The following is a 9,428-nucleotide window of genomic DNA, read 5'->3' as shown; positions in this document are numbered from 1 at the left end:
TTCTGTTATTTACCGAGCTGGAAGGGATATTAATGCAAAAATCTTTTGGGACATCCCTCAGCTGAACGAAAATCCCTTTTCCACCTGATATCACTTGAACCTGAGAACGTCTCCATGGTGTTTAATAAATAAGTACTCACCTAGTTCTGTTTTTCAACATCTCCAGATTTACAATCCCTCCTCTGATGACTTCTGGAGTGTGTTTCACATCCTCTCTGACCCCTCAGCTCTTATTACATTTGGAGTGTTCAGTGGCTAAGTTGTTTAAATGGACGCACAGTCATGCACAGCTCCGGTCGAGAGTAGATCATCAGATCTTCAGGGATGGCAGGGTCCACGCGCCTCGATGATCATGGTTTTGCATATAGCCAAACTGTTTAAGCTATAAAAGGTTATTCCTCATCCTGTGTTCACTGAAGCAAATGAAACTGATAAAATGCACTTATGCAGGGTCATCACACACCCGATTAGGAGCGAAGTGCTCTGAGCCAGTAAGCAGCTGGTTATGTCACTCTAATTCTCTAATATAAGATGCTCAATTCAAAAGTAGATCATAGAGTTGTTAAAAATAGAAATGACGGAAATGTACCTCTATCATCACATGGGCAGTTCTTTGTGTGATTTTAAACTCTAAATGGATATTTTATGTGTGCATCTCTATATAGCTTTCTGTTTTTTCACTGCTATAACTGTGAATGAGCCACTAGGGATGTGGGACTGGGTCAGGAAATGCCGATGTGGAAGGCAGTGGCTCTCCGTAGGATTCCACTGGCTGGGAGGCCCTCTCTGACTGGCCAGACTGGAATCTACAGGAAAGAGGAAACAGGACGGCTAATGCACCAAGTGATTCCTCTCATCAGACGGCTGCAACCTTTCAAAGGCAGGGGGAGAGAGAGAGAGAGAGAGAGAGAGAGAGAAAGAACCAAATACCATTTTTTCTCAGAGAGGAACTAGGGCTCAGCATTCCTGGCATTGCCACTGGCCTCCAAACAATCCATACTCTATCCTGTGTGTGCTGGGAGAGTGAATGGCCACAGTGTGTGCGACTCACAGGCCCAGTTTGCGCAGCAAAGGGAGAGCAGCCAACGTTGCAGGCGCACTCAGAGCCCCAGACCCGGCCCAGCCTCCGTCCCCAGCCACTAAGCCAAACACTGGCATGTCTGAGACGGCACTGTTGAGCCACTGCACAGGCCCGACCACTGCTGAAAACACACTCCAGAAAATAAACAGGCCGGGGCCCAAGAAGAGCAAATATTTGATCAATCTGAGAAAGACGAAAAAAAGGATGAATGTACAAAGGTGGTGGAGGAGTGAGAGGGGAAGAGCGGGGCAGGGATGGCTGGAGATGAAAGGAGCGGCCATTGTGTAAATCACACTTCTTAAGGTAAACCGCAGCTTCTGTGACTGGGTCATTAGTGCTGCAAGTAATAATAACAGACAAAAACATATATGAAGTAGAATATAAATAGAATATGATCATTGACGTTGTTGAATGGACAGTTTTGAAAAAAAATCGCTCTGGAGAAGGCAAAGAAAAAACATTTGACAAAATATGTGTGATGTGACTTACATGAGACTTACAGAAGGTGACATGAATTATGTACTGAAGCGACCTGCAGTGCTCATCTTCTCAGGGTGCCATAATTAGAACATGAAAGTTCATTCTTGACTTTGGAAATAGTAGTTTGACAGTTTCTGACAAAAAAAAGTCTCATTTTTTCTAGCACTTTCAGACGCATCTCATGGCCTTCATTGATGGACAGTGTTTGCCCAGTTGTCATGGCGATGGCTCAGCTGTCATCACGCTGTTGTCATTCAGTACTTAGGTTACGTGATCACACCTGAGCCTCTGATGAAGGCCGTGAGATGTGGCTTAAAGCTCCAGAAAAAAGCTTGTAAGTGGACCTTAAGAATTAAACTGAACTGAACTTACGCACTCAACTGATGAAGGTCATGAGATGTGTTTGAAAGATCAGAGAAGCAGACATTGAGTTTGTTGTTGTTTTTGCTTTGTTTTTTGTCAAAGTTCCTTACTAAATTCTATATAAAGCCAGTGAATCTTTACTCTCAAGGCTCAATTTTGCAAGTAACACGAAAGGTGGCAGACAAGTACATTACAAAATTCTATTATGTTATCACTGTAGCTGCAAATGTTAAACTATTTGTAGTGTTTATTAGGAGATATGATATTAATATTATGTCAACAATATGCATCACTTCAGAATCATGTTGGAGGTCACAGACTAGTGTCTCAATGTACACTGAACAAGTAATCTTATCAGTGTCACCTCACTGTGCTGGAGTATAGACTGGTGTGAGACACAACTCTTTCACATTATGTTTCAGTGACATCTAATAATGTAACAGTAACCGGTGTAACAAAGGTTAGCGTGACAGAAATGATTTGCATGTGTTTGGTGTTTGTCAAGTAGCAAACAGGTTGGACAGAAAGCAGTGATTATGACTCAGCTGGTCTGAGTGAGTCATTGTGTGGGAGCTGATGCACGGGGATATCTAACACCTACCCATATTGTCTAACATGCTTCTTCTGTTCCAGATCCTTCTGCATGCCAAGTAGCTCACTGCCGTCAGGCTGGGCTGCTTACTTTGTAAAATGAGCATAGTATCTCTAAAGAAATCAGCCCACCTTAAAAGTACAACATGAAATAGGCACGACTAAAAAAAGGCAGCAATATGACCCTCAAAAACATTTCCCTTGTTTACAGTTTATCCAAACCTAACCAGGACCTTGACTTGACCTAAATTAAACTGTTAGCAAAAGAAAAGGGTACGGCTGAATTGTGACATTGTGATGTCCACAGCTTGTACTGCACATTTCAGTGTTCAATAGTTGGATTTTTTAAAAGTTGAAGTATTAAAAAATATGCTTATTGATTTCTTTCATTGATGTCCATGTAATTCCACAGAAATGTAAAAATGACTAATTATATTACATACCACAAATCATATGCTGTAACTACATTGCTAAAGAAAATTAAGGGAACACTTAATCGTCATGTCACTTAAACTTCAGGGATATAAATCTTTCCAGTTAGAAAGCATAAGCGATTGTGATTCACTTTCACTTGGTTTGGTGCAAATGAAAGTAACAACAGGTGCACCAAACAGAGGCAACAGCAAGACAACCCTCCTAAAGAGGGAATGGTTTTGCAGGTGGTGGCCACAGACTGTTGCTCTCTCCTTATCCTTCCTGACTGATTGCTCTCTAGTTTTGCGTTTTGCTAGTGTCCTTCGCGCTACTGGTAGCATGAGGCGGTACCTGCAGTCCAATCAGGTTGTACAAGTAGTCCAGCTCCTCTATGATGGCACATTCATACGTGCCGTCACAAGAAGGTGGACAGGACCATAGAAGGGCAATCACCTCAGCAGTAGGACCGATAACTGCTCCTTTTTGTGAGGAGGAACAGGAGGAGCACTACCAGAGCCCTACAAAATGTGGGCTACTGGTGTGCATGGTTCTGACCAAAACTGTCAGAAACAGACTCCATGAGGGTGGCATGAGGGTCCTTTAGTGCGATCTGTGCTCACATCCCAGCACCGTGCAACTTGTTTAGCATTCGCCAGAGAACACCAGAATTGGCAGGTCCGCCTTTGGCACCCCGTTCTCTTCACAAATGAGAGAAGGTTCACACTGAGAACATGTGACAGACGTCTAAGAGTCTGGAGAGGCCGTAGTGAATTACGCTGCCTGCAACATCATCCAGCATGTCCGGTTTGGCGATGGGTCAGTGATGGTCTGGAGTGAAATCCTCAGAGTCACTGTCAGACCTTATGCTGGTGCGTGAAAGTGGGCCCTGGGTTTCATCCTGGTGCAGGACAATGACTGGCCTCATTTGGCCAGAGTGTGTAGGCAGTTTCTGGATGATGAAGGCATTGATGCCATTGTCTGGCCCTCATGTTCCCCAGACCTGAATCCAACTCAAAACCTCTGGGAAGTTACATATCAGTGCATCTGGCGCCACCAAGTAGCGCCATAGCCTGTCCAGGAGCTCTCAGATGCCCTGATCCAGGCCTAGGAGGAGATCACCCAGGCCACATGGGGGCCATTCACACAACTGAGTCATATTATGAGTTGCCATGATGAAAGTCATTTTGTTCTCAACAAATTATACAATGTACAGTAAGATCTGATGTGTGATTGAAGTGTTAATTTAATAAAAAATTTTCAGCAGTGTATTTATTGGTGAACAGCAGCTGGGCACAGTGGCTTTCTAGATTCACTGCATTAATGTGACGTCCATGTACAAGATACAACATGTTAATTAGTGAGCATTAGAGGTGTCTTTATGCTAAGCTAAGCTAATCACCCCTTGACTCCAGGACCAGACTTAATGCACAAATATCAGAGTGGTATCAGTCTTGCTCCCAAAATGTCAAGGAAGTCCTTGCCAGGAGATTTTCTTTGGACTCTTTGGCAACATCACATTACATTTAAGATTAAGATTACAGTTTCCTCTTCATTTCTTTAAATATCTTTAGGTGCTCAACACACTCACACCAGAGATCACTTGCCAATCAAATTGTAAGGATGAGACTGTGAGGCTTTGTTTTCCATAGACATTCACCTTCATCTGTTCATTTATGGGAGTCTCATGTTCATGTATGGAAAATGGAAATGTCTTTACGGTCTGTCTGTATCAATCAAGAGCTGCATAACAGACTTTGTGCAAATGAAAAGGAAGATTATTACTTCAGTGTGTTTCTGGGAGCACAATTGATTACACAATTGGATGTTTACCTAATGATCATCACCAACTGGAGTTTATAGTTTCCTCTCTTTTCATTTATGACTTTATTCCTGGCTATGGCGGATGGGATTGAATCCACCATGACTGAATAAAGTGAGTTATGTGTCACTGATAAAATAAAGTAATTACCCTTCAGTTCTGACCATCGCCTATACGACATGTGAATCCGACATGTAAACAGAAGATGTGATTTACCTTTCCTCCAGGCAGATCCAGAACCCACAGAGGTTTTGATGAAAACAGAGGCAGGCCTGTCCTTCCCCACCTGGCAGATTAGATTCATTCCCCCTTGCGTACAGCGTGTCAAACTGAAGCTCCCGCCTTGTGGCTCATCCATCAACATTCCTTGCCTTCTCCTCAGCATGGAGCCCTGATGCCATTGCCGGCTGAGCTGTATTTCACAAGGAAACATCAACACTGCCAGTGAAATGTTGTTTCTCTTTGCAAGTCTTGATATACAGTGTGTAACTCTAGGAAATCCAATTTAGAGGCAAATGAGCTCCAGTGCTAGCAGGCAGGAGGCATGTGCAGTATGCTTAAAATAATCCGGCTCACAGTCGGCTCACATATCTTATACATTCCAAACGCCATCAGGATCCCTTGAAGCAAAAGGTGTAATGTGATTTCACTTTCGGAGCCAATGTGTGCGCCAGGCAATCAAAGCCATAAGGAATCAGAACTCACATTGGGTTAAGAAGATCCACATGCCAGGAGCAGGGGCCAGATTTTTCCAGGTTTGCCTCTCTGTTTTCCCATGGCCCCAAAGTGGGGGAGCCTCTTGCAGCGTTAAAAGGAAAAGCCCATCCTCCACACCCCTTGTTAACAGTCAGTGGCCCTATTTGGTACAGTGGCCATTAATATTTATGAGAGAAGATATCCTCGCAGGGGCCCAAGGGTGACAAACACTGTGACCTTTCAGGGGTCCAGTGTTTACTCTGGCTGTCAGGAAGCCGGTCGCATAATCGAAGACAGCAACTCCACCCATCTTCCTTTAAACCAAATGAAAGCAGGCTGGTTTTTGGCCTGAGCAGATGCTGGTATGATACCATTAGTTTCTGCCTCCAGCAGCTGTGTGCAAGCCTGTGAGCTGAAATCATCAGGTTTAAGTAAAAAAGAAAAACCTCTGTGTGCCATTTCAAGACATTTCCATTCAGCAAATCTTTCCCAAAATTGTGTTGTGCGCTCACACGGTGTCTCTTTGTGTTTATTGTCTGGGACTCTCTCTTAAAAATACAGTTCATTATTTTCAGTCTGGGAGTGAGTCAACAGAATTCGGTGCTCAGCCGTCTGTGTTCCAGCCCTTATTTGTCATGAAAACACAGACGAGGCTTCTCTTCAGTGTCTGTAATGTTGTCTGTAAATTATAGGTTACTCGCTAATTTGTTCAAATAAAGCAGTGACAGCAGTGCATTCATTTAAGAACATTTCTGTTCTGCTTGTTTTGGAAAAATAAATTCAGCTACTGAAGTAATTATATGGTATCTGTCAGTCCAGGAAAATTATGACTTTCTTGACTTTGTTGATTGATTCGTCACTTTATAAGGAGTTTAGTGAGATTATTTTTCAGTTTTTATTTCTGTCCAATCTACCTCATGTTTCAAATTAGAGAAGAAAAAGTTGATTTATATTGGTTTCTCTGTAGTTTAAGATTCTTAAAAAATAATTCTCTTTAAGACTACAGGAACTGAAATCAGTCATTTACATTGTCAATGGCGAAGACCACCATTCCAACGCTGTATTCAAATGGCAAGCCCATCCTACTTGACATCCTGAAGACAAGAGTTGGCACACATTGCGCATAATTTGTGCTCATATGTTAGGTAATGATGTAAACATAATAAAGGTATTTTGAAGAGAAGAAGAGTCAGATTTTGACTATTTAAAATTAAAGTAAGTATTAAAACTGAGCAAACACAAGGTGAATACATTACTTAACAGATTATTATAGGTATTGAATTTTTGGACTTTCACATAAATGGAATAAATTTTCACTCCTTTTAATAGAAATTCCCAAATAAACATGTTTTTTATATAATTTGGTGGCACAGAAAATTTTTACCAAAAGCCAAGGTAGATGCATAGGTTTTATTGCCCACTATTTGACACATGCAACTCCTTTGCATTTCAGGAAAACAAATAAACATCACCATGGTGAAGCCACTCTGAATATACACAGATCCTACAAATAGAAATCCTGTGAGTTCCTGGGAATCGCTTGCTAACGACATGATGATGGATGGAGCTATGCCATCCAGTCCAGTAAAACAGCTTTATGAGAAAAACTTCAGCACCACTTCCTTCATTCTTTAGCTGTAAAAGACTGAAATTAGGATCAATCCAATTCAATCATTCTTGAATAAAAGAATTTTATTTGTTTTTATTGTATCTCTGTCGCCGATTTTGGAACATGTGGTACTCTTATGGAACTTAATTTAAATGGCAGCAGCTGAAACTGGGGAAGTTCTCACCACTTTCTTTGATATAAAATATTGTTTTTGATTTGTCCTCCCTAAACTCCACTTCCATGAAAAAAAATCATTTAACATCCTTTAAGCATGCTCTCATCTTTTTTTCAGACATTCAGCCGCCCCTGAAGCGTCTCATCTGAGGACAAATTAGTTTTTCCATTATAATCTCCCCAGGCAGCTAATATACCCAGATTGGAAGCTGAGAACTGAGAACTGACAACGGTGAACATTTTGTTACACTGGAGACCACGCTTGGCTCCACGCTCCTCCTGACCCTTCCCATCATTCCCCAGATGGTATATGTCACAGCTAAAGAAGACATTCCCATAATCTAATCAGCTGACGTGCAAACCTACCACATCCCTTAGCAACATCCACACTGCAATCATCAGACAGAGATTACTCTTCACAGCAGACTGACACAGAAAGGAGGGAATAAATGATAACGGGACCTTTTGAGTTTCAATGTCTGTGGTGGGAGAAACACAGAAGGGCCCACCCACGTAGACTGAAGAAGGCTGCCGAGAGCTGGAGTGTGCTGTGGAAGAGTATGACCCATGGTGCTTACCACAGTTTCAGATTTATCTATGGTATCTGTCCAGGAAAAACAAAACTGTGGCTACCTTGACTTGCAGGTGCGTGACTTAGAAGGTGTTTTCTTGGAAGAACTTTGTTACGGTAGAAAAAAATAACCTCCATGGCATAAAGCCAACATCGAGGTTTTTATTGTACAACCACAAGCCACCAAAATATCTGAATTTTTCTACAGAAAACTTTTTGTAATAGTTTATCTAAAAACAAGACCAAGAGTCTAGGGCTATAGCCGTTCTGTCAGGCTTTACTGGCACCAAAGCAATAGAGCTAAATGCTAATGTTATCATGCTAGCGTGCTTCCAGTGTCAAAGTTAAAAAGGTTTTGTGTTTACCTCATTCACAATGTAGTTAACGTTTGCTAATTAGTACTAAACACAAATGGGAACAATGATGGGAATGTCATCAGTTTTGCAGGTATTTGGTCATAAACCAAAATCTTGACATGATGATGGCACTAGATGGAAATTGAAGGGATCACCAAGTTATTGTAATTCATCCTGAGTGGGGCCTGATTGAGACATTGCACTTATATGTGTCAACCTCATGGTGGCGCTAGAGGAAAAATCAGGGGATCACCAAAGTCAGTAGGTTTGATCATCTAGGATCCAAGAATATAAAGTATGTACCAAATTTTGTGGCAATCCATCATGCAGATGTTTAGATATTTCAGTGGATTTGTATAAATTTTGACCTAATGGTAATGTATAAATCCAGGGGTTACACAAGATCCCTAGTATACATCCTTTGGGGACCATGAATCTGTACAGAATGTCTGTACAAAATTCCTGGCAATTCATCTAATAATTCTGGGATATTTCAGCCTGGACCAAAGTAGCAAACTCACATATAACTTGTTGTTAATTAACATTACACATTTCCAGAGATGTTCTTCACAGCTCTCTGGTTGACTCTTTAGGTCTGACCGGGTGCAGAAATCCCTGGTTTGTGAAGATACGACAAGCTCTGACTCAGCTGCGTGTTTATTCCAGTGGAACTCTCCAGGGGAGTCCTGTGTTTCCTTGAGTGTGTCTGTAGCAGTTTGGAGACAAGTCTGACAGCTAACCCAGGGAGGGAAATTTCCCTTGTCGCATTTACATCTTGCCCCTTAATCACTCAGACAGACGCTTTCCTTCTAAATGAACTTTTATAAAGACATCAGTGAGCGCTTCACTAATGTGTTCCAGCATTGCAAGTACTTTCTGTCTCCATCAGGAGCAATAGCAAGCAGGTGTGTCCCCACTACATGCCATTTTATGCTCTACAAAATTTCAAGAAGTTCTCGCTCATGCAAAAGTAATTAGGAATTAGGAAATGTCATAGCTGGAGAAATGTTGGTTGACGTGAGGATGAAATACTGGTGTGATCATCCAGGAAGTGAGGTGCTGGAATGCATCATTACATTTGCTGAAAAGTGAGCAGTCTCGTTTCACCAACTGGTCCTCAGTTGCCGCCTCAGAGCTCAACTCATCCAAGACAAGCAACAGCAATCTCCCCTTTCTGAATGAGGCCAAGGAAACCCCTTGTCGGATACACAAGTGGAAGGAAATGGCTAATGTATAGGACCAGGCTCAGGGGAATGTGTTTCTGCAGGGGGGGG

This window comes from Micropterus dolomieu, linkage group LG09, assembly GCF_021292245.1.
Source record: "Micropterus dolomieu isolate WLL.071019.BEF.003 ecotype Adirondacks linkage group LG09, ASM2129224v1, whole genome shotgun sequence".
Taxonomy (NCBI): domain Eukaryota; kingdom Metazoa; phylum Chordata; class Actinopteri; order Centrarchiformes; family Centrarchidae; genus Micropterus; species Micropterus dolomieu.
This window is presented reverse-complemented; position numbering follows the sequence as displayed.